General features: G+C 39.6%; 1 protein-coding gene across 3 annotated transcripts in view; it reads left to right on the forward strand.

Annotated features, from left to right (window-relative positions):
* LOC128861156 (neurotactin) overlaps window positions 1–17,835 on the forward strand; it is a 75,203-nt gene that overhangs the window by 47,088 nt on the left and 10,280 nt on the right. The gene's annotated exons all lie outside the window — the stretch shown is intronic.

A 17,835-nucleotide genomic window follows, 5' to 3' on the forward strand; every position in this document is an offset into this window, starting at 1 on the left:
TTTTAGCACCCTCTTAATGCTGGAGACTGAGGGCCATTATCATTGTTGTTATCTGTCATAATTGTTGTTTTGATTTTTCTAGGGAGTTGCCTTCTACACACTTCGCTGTCAAGTGCCATTCCGTGAGATACCCAAGGGCTTCTCAATTCTTTGATGCCGCCACTTTTCATGCATATCTGCATTCATGCCTGCACCACTAATGATGCAACCAGCTGCCGTTGCACATTGTTAGGTTTATAGTCCTTGGAGAGACTCCTCGGTTTAAAGTCCTGAAAAACGTCAAAGAGAAAAAGTTTGAGTTATCAAGTTATTTAAAGGCTTCTTCAACTTTCCCTGTCAATGCCAGTTAAAATAAGTTTTTACAACATACCACAAATATACAGTTCCCTCTTTAATCACTTTTTCAATTATAATAAAAATAAAAACAAATATTTCCAATAATCGATTAATATTTTTTCAACAAGAGGTAAGTGAGTATCTGTAATTTCGGGAGATTTTAAGGCTTAACATATGTATGTATATGTACATATATAATTACCCTAACCACTATTAGTTTGTACCCTTACGATTTTCCCATACACCCCGCCCAAAAATTGTATACACCATTATTTTTTTTTATTAAAAAATAAAAATATTGTATTTTGCATTTATATGTAAGTAGATATATTTCATACTTCAACTAAAACCATATAATGGCCTAGGCTTTTTCTCTCAATGAATGAAAAAACTCGAGCATTTATTTTGTACGGAATAAAACGTGGCACATCTCTCACTTGAAAAGTTCACTTTGTTATACTAAAATTTAATGGGATATAGAACTGCATACCCAAAATGAAGACAGGCATTTACTTTTACTTACTTAATGAGGTAAATGAAACTAAAAATTTAGAAGCCGTTTTTCTGGAAGTTTTGTTTTTAAGTTATGTATGGCATTCTTCCAGAAAACCGGTGGAGTGTACGAGTATAAGCGAAAAAAAATTGTATGCTCCCTCGATTAAAAGGCACATGTACGTGCGTAAGTAAAGGAAGCTCATAAATATGTTTAACAAATCGAATCACAAAACTTATGTTAGCTGAGAGTTCCACTGGATGGTGCTAAGGTAAAAATAGAAGATTTATGCTGACAATTATACTCGTAGTATTGACTCGCACTAATCGACTACATTTAATAATAATGCAAGAGAAAATTAGCCAGTGTCCACCATTTAGTAGCTACCAATAGTCACACAACATATTTTTTATGTCCGCGTCTATGATTGCACATAAAATAAAAGGACACCTGAAAATAGCCAACCGAAAAGATTAGCTAGGCATGCTGTTATATGGAAGAGTACCAGAAAATCACAAGAGTTCGTTATGATGCCCAGATAAAAAGGAGTTTCTCAATTCTACTGCTCCCTTTCTTAAAATTGAACAAATATAGTAACTCCTCTTGATTGGACAAATGTAGTAAATCCTCCAACTAGAGTGTAACTAGGTTTTCAAGTCCTCGCATAATATTTAAAAATGAATGAAGCAGCAGTTTTGTAGTGTTGGAAATTTTCTTAGGGCATAATGAATGTACTCTGCTTTATCTGTAACATTATCACGGATTATAGATTAACCGAGCAACAACATCCGAAGCAAAATTGTAAGAGTAACTTCGGCTGCCACCTCATAAGATACTCGGTACAGAATTGTGCCCACACGTACGAACACACTTATCTAATCAGTCGTTCAGACTGCAACGAATTAATTTTGCGCGGTTACAAACCTGGCGTTCATATCTCCAACAAGCCAGTGCTTCTTAGGTCTTCTCATCAGGAATTGTAACACTTCTTTTATTTTAATGAAGTCAAATACTAATTGATTTGCTTGCTTTTGATTAGCTTGCAAATTTTATGGAACTTAGTTTCAAAAATAATTTGAAGTATGTATGTGACAACCATAAACGCGTTTCATACATATGTACATATGTACCAATTTTATACCACTTTTTCTGGCGAAACCGATTTTATCTCACTCATAGTACGTCCTGATTATATTTATCAGGTTATACTTGACATAATTCGACAAAAAGGAGTTAAATTAGTCATTCCTAAAAGTGATTGTGTTATGGAAGACTGCATCATCTTACTGTAGACCAGGCATAGCCGACATGGGGGAATACAATTTTGCGAATCACCATACTGATGTCAAGGGTAATAATCATTTTCTCGCCGTGCTACACATGTGCTTAGGATATGCTCTGCCTTATCCGAAATTCTCCAGTTCTTAGAGAAATTATTGTACGCGGTTCAGAGCTTAAGCATCATATATCCATTAGTCCAGTATCTCGTTAACTTGAAAATTCTATTTCGCATATCTTAGTAGCTTCTTGATTCTTCTTTCGTTCTCTGAACAAAATGAAGGCAGTATTCAGTGAGTCTCAATACTATTCGACCTCCTATTACCATAGTAGGTACCTTAGCGAATGTGTTGGTGCGTGACTACTATTCGACAGTGCCCATGTTCGAAACCTCGGGCAAGAAATTCTAAATGATATAAATGCTTTTTCGTTAGAAAGCGGTCGCCCCTCGGCAGGCAATGGCAAACTACGCACCAAAAACGGCAGGAGGAGCTCGGCCAAATACCCAAAAAGAGTGTAAGCGCCAATTAAATATGTACATACATATAACTCTCCGTTTCTTCATTCCCTTGACATTATTTTGAGCGGACCACAGAAAATATTCAGTTTTCTCCGAAATTATTTTATTAACTTCGATTCGGTCCCGACGGATTTTGAGAGCTTCATCTGATCTTTGTTTGAGTGTCCACTACTACGGCAATTTTTTAGTGAATAAGTCCACCATGCTTACTGCTGTGGCATTAGTTAAATGTTTAGATCTCACTTGGAAAAACACGAAGTGGTCTGTGGGCTATAAGCGATTCTCAGTGCAAGAGTGAAGTATGGTTGGTCCGATTTGGCTTCATTTACATTTATTTCCAGCAACAAAACAACAATATAATGGATATAGAGCAGCCAATGTACTCGCGAAAAGGTAGTACTGTTCTTAATTTTTAGTTCATCTGTTTAATTGGATTTTGCCGCTGGTGTGATATTTTTTATCTTCTTAGATGTACAGGTTTGGATCATAGTAGCTTGATTCTTGGAATGCAGCCACTGCGCATACCGCAGTGGCAATAAGCTTCACTTGCCTATATCACCGACTACATCGCAAATAGCCCAGCTTAGCGATCACGATATTGTTCTTCAAATATATATATATTTTGACCTTTGGTGTACTTAAACGTCTGGAATGGGATAAAACAGAATGTTTAATTTCGTATTTTGTGCATAACAATACATGCACATATGTTACCGTAAAGACATTGCGAAAGCAGAAGTTCAGTCGATCATTTCTAAACATAAGAAATCACTTTTAGAAATTGTGATTGTTTGCAAATTTTCGTATATCAATACAACGCGACGCAGTAATGAATCGGAGCGGAAATATGAGAAAAGTGGGTGCACTTGCTCGTATAGGTGTTGGAACCCTGCACTTATTCGGGCAGACATCAAAAACCTGTAAACCAAAAATCTTAAAAATTGTTAACTCACAAATATATCACTACAACTTACGTGTAATTGTAGGCGTAAAACACGAGGACTTGCTCGCGTAGGTGTTGCGCATGCATCTACGTACAGGGTATTGTTCTAGACCGGGTAAGGTATCGACGTGCGCAGCCAGTTCGGAAGCCAAATTTATTTCAGTGGTAGCAGCACTAGGCACATAATGACCGTCACATGCACCATCATACACAGCACGCTCAATGTCATCTATGAAATTGTCCGTAGCACCACATGTGACGTTGGTAGAAATACGCGCATACTTGCCTTCGTTTCTAAAAACCACAATTGTTGTGCCACCTAGCTCTTCAACACACTCCTTCCACTGCACTTACTCGTCTGTGAAGTCCTACAAATAAAAACTTTATAAACAATTTATTAGTAAATATTCTAACAGAACTTACTAACTATAGTTTATGTATTGTATCATATGTAAGGTGGTCACTATTATATTTGTAAAAACGCTGTTCTAAAAAAACTATGAATGATAAAGTTTAAGAAGAATTTTTGCAAATGTCTGATCTGGACTTACGTATACGAAAATTCACAAACCGGTTGTTTTCTGCAGCAGAAAGCCAACTTCAAATAATAGACTACCACCATATGAAAGACATAATCGACCTAAATAGTGAAAAACGGCTTTAATTTACAAAATAACTAGCTTTTATTATTATACTTACTTGAACGTTTACGAACAGATAAATGATTTTCAACGATTAATAACAAGGCAAAGTGTCAAAGTGGCATCATTGGCTAAAGTTATAGAAAATGCCAGTTTTGTCAGCGCTCTAGATAATGGCTGCGTTGATTGTTTTATATCCCTAACACAATCTCAGTTTTGTGGTAAAAAAAGGCGCTGTCATAACTCCTCCTTACGTCAACAAATCAGGTGATTCCTTCAAAATCGCTGAGAGCCGATGAATGGTCTGATGTTGGTCAAACCTTCTGAGTTCTTTTTACCATGTGCCTTCTTCTATCAGTGATGGCAAATTTTCCATTCGTTTTTTCTTCTATTTGGAAGAGAATTTTCGCTAATGCTCTTGATTTGTGTTGGTGGCTGATGATGGCTCATTTTTTTCTCGAACACAACTAATGTAAATTTATAAACCTATATTTGTCAGATGACATTAGAATATTTTTGTGTTAAAGCTGATTCTTACATGTGGCAACCTTAGAACGTCGAGCAAGTGAACATTTAAGCGAATAATTAAACATTTTAAAATCACTGTGTCTAAAGTGAAAATTTCACAAAGTTTGTACTAATTCGAATGGTGAAAGAATCCTCATTCGGTAGTGTGTGAAGTTTGGTGAAAATATCGAATAGACAAGCATTTCTTGCTGTCTTAATCATTTGGCGCTTGAAGTGAAGCAGATACAACAACAACAAAATAAATAATAAAATCAACAAAGAAGAAAGCAGCTGAGTCACAAAACGCAGTTACTTTCTGAACTCAGCCAGCTTAATAAGCTCGGCCTAAAAATATGCAAAAGTTTTGTGAACTCCTGCACATTATAGTTAATTAGAGTGGCCGGATAAAGTTATCAGCGAATAAATAAAATTAAACAATTGTTCATATATTACTACAAAAAAAAAAAAAAAAAAAAAAACAAAAAAAAAAAAAAAAAAAAAAAAAAAAAAAAAACAAATATATAGTGAAAAGTGGAGCATATGTCTTCTCAAGAGGAGACTACTAGGCTCAGTACGAACGGCAGAAATGCATATATATTTCTAAATTCTCAAGAATTGCAAAAAAATCAAAGTGATACGAATATCAATAAAAATTATTTAACGGTAAAACCAGCTAGAACACGCTCTTGTTCTCCCGCGTTACTGTTATGTGAAAAAGAAACAGAATTACAATCAACGCACGAAATCATGCAAAAACAGTGTTTGGACATTACCCAAATCAATGAGAATAAAAACACACAAACAACAACAACAACGGTGTCTAAAAATAAAGAAATAAATATACAGCAAAAAACAGAGAAGTGCATAACAAGTGAGAAATTAAGTATCGATAATACCAATAAATCAAAGGGTGCATTACCAAAGGTTCAATCTGGTATACTTCGTTACATCAACATAAATAAAAGAAATCTAAGCCCTGAAAAACAAGTTCCAACTATGAAAAAACAAAAGGTAGTCGAAGGCAGCACCAATAATAATAGCAACAGGTTTGCTATTTTAAGTGAAGACAACAAGGATAAAGTTGTAGATGTGAATGAAAATAAAAAATCACTTAAACCACCGCCAATATTCCTTCGTGAACATAGTTCTAATAATTTGGTGAAACAAATTATTGATACAGTTGGGAAAAATAATTTCCACATTGTTCCGATAAGAAAAGGTCATATCCATGAAACTAAAATAGTCATATACAACGAGGTTGACTATAGGAAAATTTCGAAACTTTTGGAGGAAAGCAATAAAAATTTTTATACTTACCAATTGAAAAGTAGCAAGGGACTTTCAGTTGTTTTTAAAGGTATTGAGCACACTGTGGACTCCAAAGAAATCAAAGAGGCCCTGGAAGAGCTCGGGTATAAAACCAAGAGCGTCGTTAACATTTTTAACAAAAATAAAATTCCACAACCAATGTTCAAGGTTGAGTTGGAGCCTGACACAAGGAAGTTGAAAGGGAATGAAACGCATCCCATTTATTCCTTGAGATATTTATTAAATCGAAGAATACACGTGGAGGAGCCCCTCAAGCGTAATGGGCCTGTACAGTGCGGAAATTGCCAAGAATTTGGCCATACAAAGAATTACTGTACACTACCTGTAGTGTGTGTTGCATGTGGTGATCAGCATGGTTCTAACGAATGCACTGCAGCTAAAGAAGGCCTAAGTAGAAAATGCGGAAACTGCGGTGGTGATCACACTGCAAACTATCGAGGGTGCCCCGTTTATAAAGACTTGTTGAAAAGGTTAAACGAGAGAAAGCAGCAAGCGAGAGGAGAAATTGTTGAATTTAGAAACACAGAAGTAGCAACATCTACCAGACCTACAAGCGTTACAGTTTCTGGTATCGGAGGAAAAATTCAGCAACAAAATCAAGAAATTCCACTCCAGTCAGGAGCCATCTCATATGCCAATATTGTAAAATCAGGTACCCAACAAGCTAGTGCTCCCCAGAATTTTGGAGGTTTGGAGGGTATAATGTATACACTTACCCAAAATATGAACGCTTTTAACCAGAATATTACCAGCATTATGTCTTCCATGCAAAATACTCTTCAAGAGCTTGTGAGAACGCAGAACCAAATGCTTCAAATACTATTGGCAAAGAAATGAGTTATTTAAAAATGGCTTTTTGGAACGCAAATGGCTTAAACCAAAATAAAATAGAAGTTTGCCATTTTTTACAAAAAAATTGTATTGACATAATGTTGATATCTGAGACTCATCTCACAAATAGATATAATTTTAATATTCCTGGATATATGTTCCATTTTACAAATCACCCCGATGGTAAAGCACATGGCGGTACAGGCATCCTAATAAAGAATAGAATACGACACTACGTTTTAGATGCATTTGCAAAAGACTATCTGCAGGCAATATCCATTCACCTTGAGGTCGGATATGGTGATTTAACAATTAGCTCAGTTTATTGTCCACCAAGATTTGCTGTTACAAAAGAGCAGTTTGAGGAATATTTTAGCAGATTGGGGAAACGTTTTCTAGCTTGTGGAGACTATAATGCAAAACACACGTATTGGGGCTCTCGATTAGTGAATCCCAAAGGTAGGCAGTTATATAAGACTTTAATTGATCGAAAAAACGAATTGGATGTCATATCTCCCGGACATCCCACCTATTGGCCCTCTGATCCCAAAAAAGTTCCTGACCTCATAGATTTTGCTATATCGAGAAATATAAATCGAAACTCAGTCACTACAGAAACGTCGTATGATTTATCATCAGATCATTCCCCAGTAATATTAACCTATTACGCTAATATACTTGGCTCTGCAATTGACTCTAAATATAAAACAAACTGGTTGAAGTACAAAAAATTTATTAGCAGCCACATTAACACAAATCCTGTAGTTCATAGCGAGGCTGAAATTGAAAAATCTGTTGATGACTTCACGTTTGTGATGACATCAGCTTTAGATCACTCTAAATACCAATTAAGTCCAAAATTTGCCACAAATGTTTCCAACTCTGAAATTGAAGGACTACTACTGGAAAAAAGAAGGTTAAGAAGAGAATGGCAACAAAACAGATCCCCTGGTGCTAAGCAAAGGCTGTCTGCTGCAAATAGAAAACTGCGATGTGCACTTCACTTGGACGAAGATCGTAAAAACAAAAACTATATTGAGAGCTTATCCAATACAAAGCACACAAATTTTTCTATATGGAAAGCAGCTAAGACCATTAAGACGCCAGTAGAAGTACAAAGCCCCCTAAGAAAACCTGACGGTACATGGGCTCGTAGCGCTGAAGATAAAGCGTCGATATTCGCCGATCATCTGAGTAATGTTTTCCAACCAAATTCTTCTGCAAATGAACAAATACTAGAAGAAAGTAGTGGCAACGCATCGTTAAACTCAGAACCAATCAACATAGCTCCTGAAGATATTCAGGCAGTTATTAACAAGAATCTTAAGGTGAAAAAGGCGCCAGGTTATGACGCAATAACACCATTAATGATAAAAAATATACCACAAGTCGCTATAATTGTGCTGTCTGTAATATTTAATGCAATCATCGAGGTAGGCATTTTTCCAAAGAGCTGGAAAACGTCTTTAATAATAATGATTCCTAAGCCGGGCAAAGACTTAAATGTGCCATCGTCCTATCGACCAATCAGTTTGTTGCCGTGTTTGTCAAAATTATTTGAAAAAGTTTTGAGAAACAAAATGATGCCGATTTTAAACGAACGTAATATAATCCCTCCACATCAGTTTGGTTTTCGAGAACAACATGGGACAATCGAGCAAGTAAATCGGTTAACTGCGGAAATAAGAAAATGTTTTGAACTTAAAAAATACTGTTCAGCAATTTTTATAGATGTGGCACAGGCATTTGACAAAGTTTGGCATGAGGGTCTCATACATAAAATAAAACGCTGTTTGCCACCTATTACACACAAAGTTCTGGAATCGTACTTAACAAACAGACAATTCAGAGTAAAATGCAACGATTATGTGTCTCATGAATATGAAATTGAAGCTGGTGTCCCTCAAGGCAGTGTACTAGGCCCAATTTTGTATTTAATTTATACTTCTGATCTGCCCGAGGGCGATAGTTTGACTATATCTACATTCGCTGACGACACCGCTGTGCTTAGTTCTCAAAATGATCCGTCTCTGGCATCTGGAGAGCTAAATAAATATCTCAGACTTTTAGAAAAGTGGCTGAAAAAATGGAGAATAAAAGTGAACGAAATAAAAAGTAAACATGTCACATTTTCGCTTAGAAGAGGAGACTGTCCCTCGGTTACCCTTAACAACGTATGCATACCACAGTCTGATCACGTCACATATCTTGGCGTTCACCTAGATAGGCGTTTAACATGGAGACGCCACATCGAGGCAAAGCGGCTTAATATGAGAATCAAAGCTTCAAACCTTCACTGGCTAATTAATGAGCAATCAAGATTGAGCCTTGACTGTAAAGTCCTCTTGTACAAGGCAATTTTGAAACCAATTTGGACTTATGGAATCCAATTGTGGGGAACGGCCAGCAGTTCCAGTATCGATCTTATACAGAGAGCACAGTCGAAAATTTTAAGAACCATAACTGGAGCGCCGTGGTATATAAGAAACGACAACATCCATAGGGACCTAGATGTACCGATGGTGAAGGAAGTATTCAAAAAAGTTCGTGAAAACTATCAGTTGAAATTGCAAGATCACCCGAACCCGTTCGCACGTCAACTCCTGAGTACGCAACATACGACCAGGCTTCGAAGAAATGACCTACCACCCCGATGAGTAGAGGGCCATTTGATAATTATTTATTGTAGAAAATGAGATAAAATAAAATTTTTCTTTTTAGTTCTAAGATTTGAATACTTATTGTGAGGCCTTTGAAAAGGCAGATTCAATAAACAAATAAAAAGTTAAAAAAAAAAAAAAAAAAAAAAAAAAAAAAGCTGATTCTTACTACACCGTAGTATTAAATTAACTATTGTAGTAAGGAAAATAAACCCAGTTTAACTTGGGTTTAACACGGGAGTAATAATTATGCACCCTAATGACGCTGATGATGTTGTTGTTGTTGTTGTTGTTGTTGTAGCTGCTTATTAAACTCTGTCTGTACGATGTAGTTATCGGTCGTCTTCGTCAACTCATCTAACGATAGACCCAGAAATGGTACTGTTTCGACAGGTTGGGTCCAAAGGGAGAGGGGTGTTAGGTGAGTAGGTTTGATAGGGCATGTGAAGAGTTGATTAGTGTCGTCCGCTGTGCCTTCACATTGTGGACATATATTGGGTATGTTGGGGTCGATTCTGGAAAGGAAGGAGTAAGCCTGCAATTTAATTTTATCGCAAATGAGCCAAAGTTACACGGGTCTCGCGAGGATGCTGAAGATTTTCGTCTGCGCTTACTTTTGTATTGCTTATATGAGCACCTTTGCTGCCCACACTAAAAAATTAAAGAGAGTGGCTCAGGCTTAAGGAAATATCTGCAGGGTCACACCCCAGTGTTGTAGTTTTATCTAGTTCTAATCGAAATTCAGTGATCACATACCAAAAAAAAAATGTGTCATACGGCTGCTCATGAGCAGTGATAGACCGTTCAGTACCTATCTCTATTTACTTCAAATAATCAAATTCTTCTAACTTTTTGGCGATCTACTGTAGACGTGTAGCAATAATGTACAACATTCTTTTTTAGGCTGCGTAAGTATACATTTATATCATTGCAATCGTTACATTTATTTTTGCTGTGCCATGTTTACTGACGATAGATGCGTCAGCCTTGCACCATAGCCGTTGCACGCCTGGATGATGACTCTGTTGCTGTTTTAGCTGCACATGAACACTTTTTTGCTTTTACCATACCGTTTTATGTTGTTGCAATGTGTCACATTCAATGCGCATGTTGCATAATTACTCTGACCCTAATCACTCTCCAAATACTCGTGCTTTTGCAGTGTTGGACAAAATATGAGTATATCAGTTAAATCAACAACGGCAACAGTCGCAATGGCAATAATATGAAAAATAAGAACAGAAACAGAATTGCATGCAAATTGTTGATGCTTGTAATTAAAATAGCAACAAAAGAAATTCGTGCACTTTTAACTCCTACGCAAGTAATTCCTTTTGTTGCTGCAAACGCACTGGCCCGTTGTGCCACTCTTCGTGATGTGCGCCTGCTCATAGTAATTATTTGTTGCTTTATGTCTTAGTTAATGTGCCATGAATCGGCTTCCATATTGAACACACAGAAGTGGCGCAATTAACGCTGGAGATGCTCCTAATGTCTGCCAGTGTCGTATGTCCGCGCCACGCACTAATACTCCGCATACGCATTTTCTAATATAATATATATATTAGGTGCGCAACTAAGTTCCCACTGTTTGTCAATAGATGCCGCCAGCAGTGTGTGCCAGTCGATTCTAACATAACCTAAACGTCATAAACCAAGCCATGTGGTAAACAAACTGCTTCGACACATTAGTGATTTTGTTTTGGTATCATATGCTTTTGGTTTTGTGAAAATGTCTCATTTTGTGCCGAATAATCGTCATTTGCGGAAAGTGTTGATTTACCTCTTTCATTCGAAAAAAAACGGCGGCTGAAGCGCATCGAGAGCTACATAAAGTTTATGGAGATGTTGCTATAAGTGAAACAATGTTCCGAGATTGATTCCGTCGCTTCAAAGACGGTGATTTTAATGTTGACGTCCGCGTGAAGGAAGGCCAAATCCGTGTCAAACGGAAGAAGTGCTTGCTTCAGTATTAGGAGTTACCCGCCAATCCTTTTCCAAGCGATTACATGCTTTGGGAATGATTCAGAAACAGGGGACTTTGGTTCCTTATGAGTTAAAACCAAGGGATGTTGAACGTCGTTTTTCCCCTGTGAACAACTGCTCCAGCGGCAAAAAATGAAGGATTTTCTTCATCGCATCGTGGCGGGTGATGAAAAATTGATTCATTACAGCAATACAAAGAAAAGAAAGTAATGAAGACTGCCCGATCATGCTTCTACGTCGTCGCCTCGGCCAAATATTCACGCTGCGAAGGTTATGTTATGTATTTGGTGGCACGCAAGTTGGTGTTATTTATTATGAACTGTTAAAACCAAGCGAAGCCATCACTGGGGATCGGTATCGACTTCAATATGCGATGGAGCCGAGTACTGCGCGAGAAGCGGCCACAATACGCGGAGAGGTATGAAAAATTTATTCTACAGCATGAAAACGCTCGGCCTCACGTTGCCAAACACGTTAAAACCTACCTGGAAACACTGAAATAGGAAATCCTATCCCACCCGCCATATTCTCCAGATATTGCGCCGTCCGATTATCACCTGTTCCGATCCGATGGCACATGGTCTAGCTGACCAGCAGTTCCATTCATATGAAGGCATCAAAAAATGGCTTGATCCATGGATAGCCTCAAAAGATGAACAGTTTTACCACGACGGTATACGAGATCTACCAGAAAGATGGGAAAAAGTAGTAGCCAGGGAGGCAATACTTTCAATGATTCACTTGTAACCATTTTTTGAGAATAAAGTTGTATTTTCATAAAAAAAAAACAGCGAGAACTTAGCTGCGCACTAATTCAAACATGTATATACGAGCATATACACAATTACATATTTCTCTTTTTGTTTCCTCATTGCACACACACGAACAGTTTGGTTTATGATACACTCACCCGAATGGGCCATCAAGTAAGATTAAAATGCAGATTAAGACACTAGAGACTGAACTTTAAGTTCAAATTTAATGGCATTTGCCAAGCGCGACTGATTCGGGTGATGACAGCGCCTCAAGCAGAGTTTATGGTCCGCGGCTATTACACCAGCCTTAGGAACTTAGAAGTGGCACAATAGTGCCGGGTGACATCATGAACCTTGTTTTTGAATTTACTTGTAATGCTTCATAGTCTTTTATTTGCAATTATGCTGGCTGCGTAAAAAAAGTATAATTGTTGTTGTTATATTTCATAACGACTAAGACAATATAATGTATTGCTTGCGTCCCTTTCATTGGATAACGTTCCCACAACATATATTCGATTTTAAATTTATTAATGTGTGTTCGATTTGAATTCAAAGTGCCCAATTATACAGGGGAAACATTTGGAAAGGAAACATTTTGTTCGAGGGAGAAGGACGGACGTGGAAGAGAGAGGGGAATTTGTATCCCGTACTGGCAACACGCTTTGCACATCTTATTCATATTTCCAATCTTAAAGAAATTTTTGACAGGCTTATTTTTGCTAGTAAAGTAGGTATAATTAAAAAAACTATTTGTTTTATGTTGAATATCCCCCCATTTCTAGATACACAAGTTTATTTTAAGTTAATTATTTTTGCATATATGAAATATTTTAAAATTAATTTTTTTTTGTTTATTCAAGTGCAATAATTTATATATATATATACCCGAATGTAAATAAAAAAAAACAACAAATTATTTATTATTCAACCTGTTTGCATTCTTCATTGAAATATTTAAGAAACTGTTGCGGACGTTCACCGCCTAACATGTTAGCGGGTTGTAGAATATATCCGAACCAGAAGATGGTAAAGTAGACGTTCCCACGACAGTCGGTTTTACGTAACCGGGACGACCCGGATTTATATTCGACCAAGGACTATCACTGCAGCAGCATTTCCCGCATATTGCGGGTAAATGTTTATGCTGCTACAACAACAATAACATCATGATAAAATAATAAACACCAAAATGTTGCCGAAAACAATTTTGCCCGTGTGACCGCGAATGAAGCATGAAAAGAGAATTTCCAGTGTCAACCTTTCCTTGCAACTTCGATCCATCCATGAACAAGTTCACCAGACCCTGCCCCAAGTGTAGCCCCCCGTCCACTCTTCCCTTGATGGAATATGAGTGGAGAAGGTTCCGGTTGGACTAAGCGAGGGTATACACTGATCCGTTGAGAGGGGGATGAACTTGAAGTTTCTACGGCCAAACACCCAGAAAGGGTGTACGCGCCAATTATATATATATACGCGCCTATATATATAGGAGTCGTTCGAAGCGCCCGTCTGATTCCAATGAGTGCCGACCTCTGAAACTCTCTCCAGCTTCTTAACCAATGTCGTCCTCTCTAGTGAGTTCCACCAGACTATGACTCCATAAAACAAGATAGGCTTTACAATAGTATTATATAGCCAAAAAACAACTCTAGGCGAAAGGCCCCATCTTTTGCCAATTGCGCCCTTGCACCCATACAAGGCTATTGTTGCCTTCCGCAATATTGGGCTTCCATGTAAGCTTGCTATCAAGGATAATACCTATGTATCTCACCTTCTCAGAAAGCATCAGAGGAGCGCCCCATAGTGAGACAACTTGAGCTCTTTATATTTTATATATCCTCGTAAATAAGACGAGCTCCGTTTTAAGAGGATTCACCGACAGGCCGCAATCCGTCGCCCATCTAAGAACAGCGTTTAGATATCCCTGCATCAAGTTGTAGAGAGTATCCACAAATTTTCCTCTAACCCAGTTTACGTGGTAATTGCCTCCGGGAGGACGGTGTTAAAAGCCCCTTCAATGTCGACAAATCCGCCTACCGCAAACTCCTTCTGAAAAAGAGACTCGTCAATCTCCTTCACAATTGTATGTAGGGCAGATTCCACCGATATACCCTTGCAATAAGCATGTTGGGTATGCAGCAACCGATCCCGAGGAATTTCGCTTCTTATGTGCAGGTCAATCAGTCTCTCAAGGGTTTTCAGTAAGAAAGATGAGAGACTGATTGGCCTGAAGTCCTTAGGGGAAACATGCGAGCTCTTGCCTGTCTTTGGTATAAAGACAACCCTCACGGCCCTCCATGTTCTCAGTATATAGCCCCTGGCTACGCAGCTCGCATAGATAAGGCTCAACCAACGGCATAATACCTCCACAGATTTCTGCAGTTGGGCAGGATGATGCCGTCAGGACCAGCCGACTTGAAGGGTCTAAAGGAGTCAATGGCCCAAGCCAGGCGACACCTATCCAGCAACCAGCCCCGGTCCGGAATGCAAGTTGAAATGCTATCCAGGCCGGTGCTGCTAGGTGCTGGGTTCGTCGGAAAATGGGCGTCGAGAAGTAACTTCATTGACTCTTCGCCGCCCATCGTCCCAATTCGTCTCTTAAGTACCCCAAGGGACCGGAACTCCTCGTGAGTACTCGTCTAAAGCTTCTCCAAGAGTCCTTAGCCTTCCTAATTTCGGACTTAAATATTCCTAGCCCTGCTTTATACAGCTCCCAACCCGAGGGAGACTTAATTTTTTTAACCCTGTTAAAAAGGCGTCTGCATGAAGCCCTAAGCTCAGATAGCTTCTTTGTCCATCAAGGCGATTTTCCTTCCTGGAAAAAGCTTTTATTGGACAAGAGGTTTATCAGTGAAGAAGAAGCCAGAGTGAGGTCACGCACCTCTTCTCTGGCTGCGGTAATAAAAGTGGGGTCATTACCCCTGTTACAGATAATCAAGTCCTCGTTTAAAATATAATCGAAAAGTAACTCACCTAGGGCATTGATGTTTGAACTTCCCCAGCAGGTGTGATCGGAGTTTGCGTTAGTGCCTATAATAACGCCGATTATCCTGCGTTTTTCTTCAGCCAGGGTTTCCCTTAGCAGCGCCGGAGGTGGTTCCACTTCGTCGTCGTGTGCCATATAGACGGACATCAGCCATTGCTTTCCAGCAGGGCCCTGCAGGCTCACCGTTACAATGTCTGCATTGCTGAAATTACTGTGGTTTACCCGTGTGCTATACACCACCAGTTTGTAGCTTTTCGTTCTGAGCCCAGAAATGCCGTTGCTGCTCAGCCACGGCTCCTGGATCAGGACTATATCAGCTCCACCTTGCTCAATGTGGATAAGTAAGTTGGCGGACGCCGCCTCAGAGTGCTGAAGATTTATCTGAAGAATATTCATCCTCCAAGATCCCCTCCATCACACCAAGGGCGGCGTCGTCGCTCTCCGCGGCCAGAATCCTCTCCTCCTCCGCTCTGTCGAAGAACGACCCGATTTTTATGACAGACCCCGGTAAAGAGCGGACGTCATCAGCATTGTCACCCTCCGACGTGACGGATTCCACTTCCATGTCTACAGGAGCTTCCTCTACTATGGGCCTTACTTCTCCCAGCGCTTCCGGATGTGCAGAGGCATCTCCTCTGGCATCGGTTTGGTAGACCTTAAGAACTACTTTATCGAAGCCATAGCCCTTCGCTTCAGCGAGAGGACCGAGAGACTCTGCATTCAGCAGAATCAACGCTTGCCGATAGGATCCCTCAGTCTTCTCTATCTTAACCACCCTCCAGTTGTGCGTGGGAAGTTTGGGATTGTAATAGCGGAGGATTTCCTCCATCTCCTTCGAAGCAGAGGGTTCGGAGGGGAGCCAGACACTTACTTGGACGCACAGGTAGATCCCTTCTGTCCACTACCTTTAGCTTAGCTCCCTCCCATACCTCTCCCACCAAGGCCACTGCCGCCCTATACATTGAGGCTGACCTTTCGTCAGCGCAGACGATTCTCCTGTAAGAACCATAGTGCAATCCGGCACTTTCACAGCTTGGGGGGGTGTCCAGGGTTTTCCCTCACTACCCTCATGAAAACTGCGGAGATGACAGGCCCTCTTCCACTCCTCTCTAAAGATGGCGCCGTCTTCTCTACCGCTGTTCATCACCACCGACGGTCCACCACCAATCCTGGGTCTCTTTTCTTGGGAGACATCCTCCTCCTGGGAGCGTTGCCTTTTTCCTTCCGAGTCCAGTTGTGGCGCACTCGCTTCCACTTCCTTTCCACTGCCCTCCTCTGCTCGTCTGATGACCTTGGGGGACATCAGAATTCGTTTTAGAGGTATGGTTCCTTCGGCAAAGTTTCTTATTTTGATCCTTAGAATATGATTTTCACACAGCAATGGGCGATTTTTTTGCCTCCCAACAAATCGACCCGGCCTAATATATACACATATAAATAATTGGCGCGTACACCCTTTTTGGGTGTTTAGCCGAGCTCCTCCTCCTATATGTGGTGTGCGTCTTGATGTTGCTCCACAAATGGAGGGGCCTACAGTTTCAAGCCGACTCCGAACGGCAGATATTTTAGGAGGAGCTTTTTCATGGCAGAAATACAATACATACAGTCGGAGGTTTGCCATTGCCTACCGAGGGGCGGCCGCTATTAGAAAAATGTTTTTCTTAATTTTGGTGTTTCACCGAGATTCGAACCAACGTTCTCTCTGTGAATTCCGAATGGTAATCACGCACCAACCCATTCGGCTACGGCGGCCGCCGGTGATTGGCAATAAATCTACAAAAATTAATCCACCCGTTCACATACGGCAGATTAGCTGCAAAGTTGACAATTAGCTGTCCAGATTATTTTGAAAGGTTTTTCTTAATAGGAGTTGGTTTGGTGGAATATTTTATTGTTTGTTTACCATAATTATTATTAACGATATGATGAAAAGGCAAAACGAAGCAATGGATTTGCGCAATTTACTCCTAGTAATAAACAATTGGAGGTGCGTTATCATGGTCAAGATTCATGAGTTTTCTTTCCACGAATTGGGCAATTTCCTGCGCACATTATCTCTCAAACGTCGCATGACTTCAAAATAATATTCTTTATTTACCGTAGAGCCCTTTGGAACGAATTCCCAGTGCACAACACCATGATAATTAAAGAAAACCAGTAGCATGACTTTCATGACTTTTGACCGACTTTGACATGGTTTTTTGGGTTTCGGCTTATGTAGATAGCGCCATGCAGACGCCTGTTGACTGGGTTTCATGTCAAACTCATATACCCACATCTCATCACCTGTTATGATGTGCTGGATAAAGGTTGGGTCTGAATTCACTTGCTCAAGCATGTCTTCAGGCACCTTCTTCAGATGAATTTTTTGGAAGAAATTCAACTCTCCTGGAACGAGTCCAGCAGCCGCGCGTCTCATGTCCAATTGATGATGCAAAATGTTGCGAATTGATTCGTGAGACACGCTCAGGTCAAGAGCTACCTCTCTCAAATTTCCAGCACCATTTCCTTGACTTCGGCGACGTTTTCATCCGTTGAAGACGTTGATGGGCGACCAGATCGGGGCA

Source organism: Anastrepha ludens, chromosome 4 (genome assembly GCF_028408465.1).
Source record: "Anastrepha ludens isolate Willacy chromosome 4, idAnaLude1.1, whole genome shotgun sequence".
NCBI lineage: Eukaryota > Metazoa > Arthropoda > Insecta > Diptera > Tephritidae > Anastrepha > Anastrepha ludens.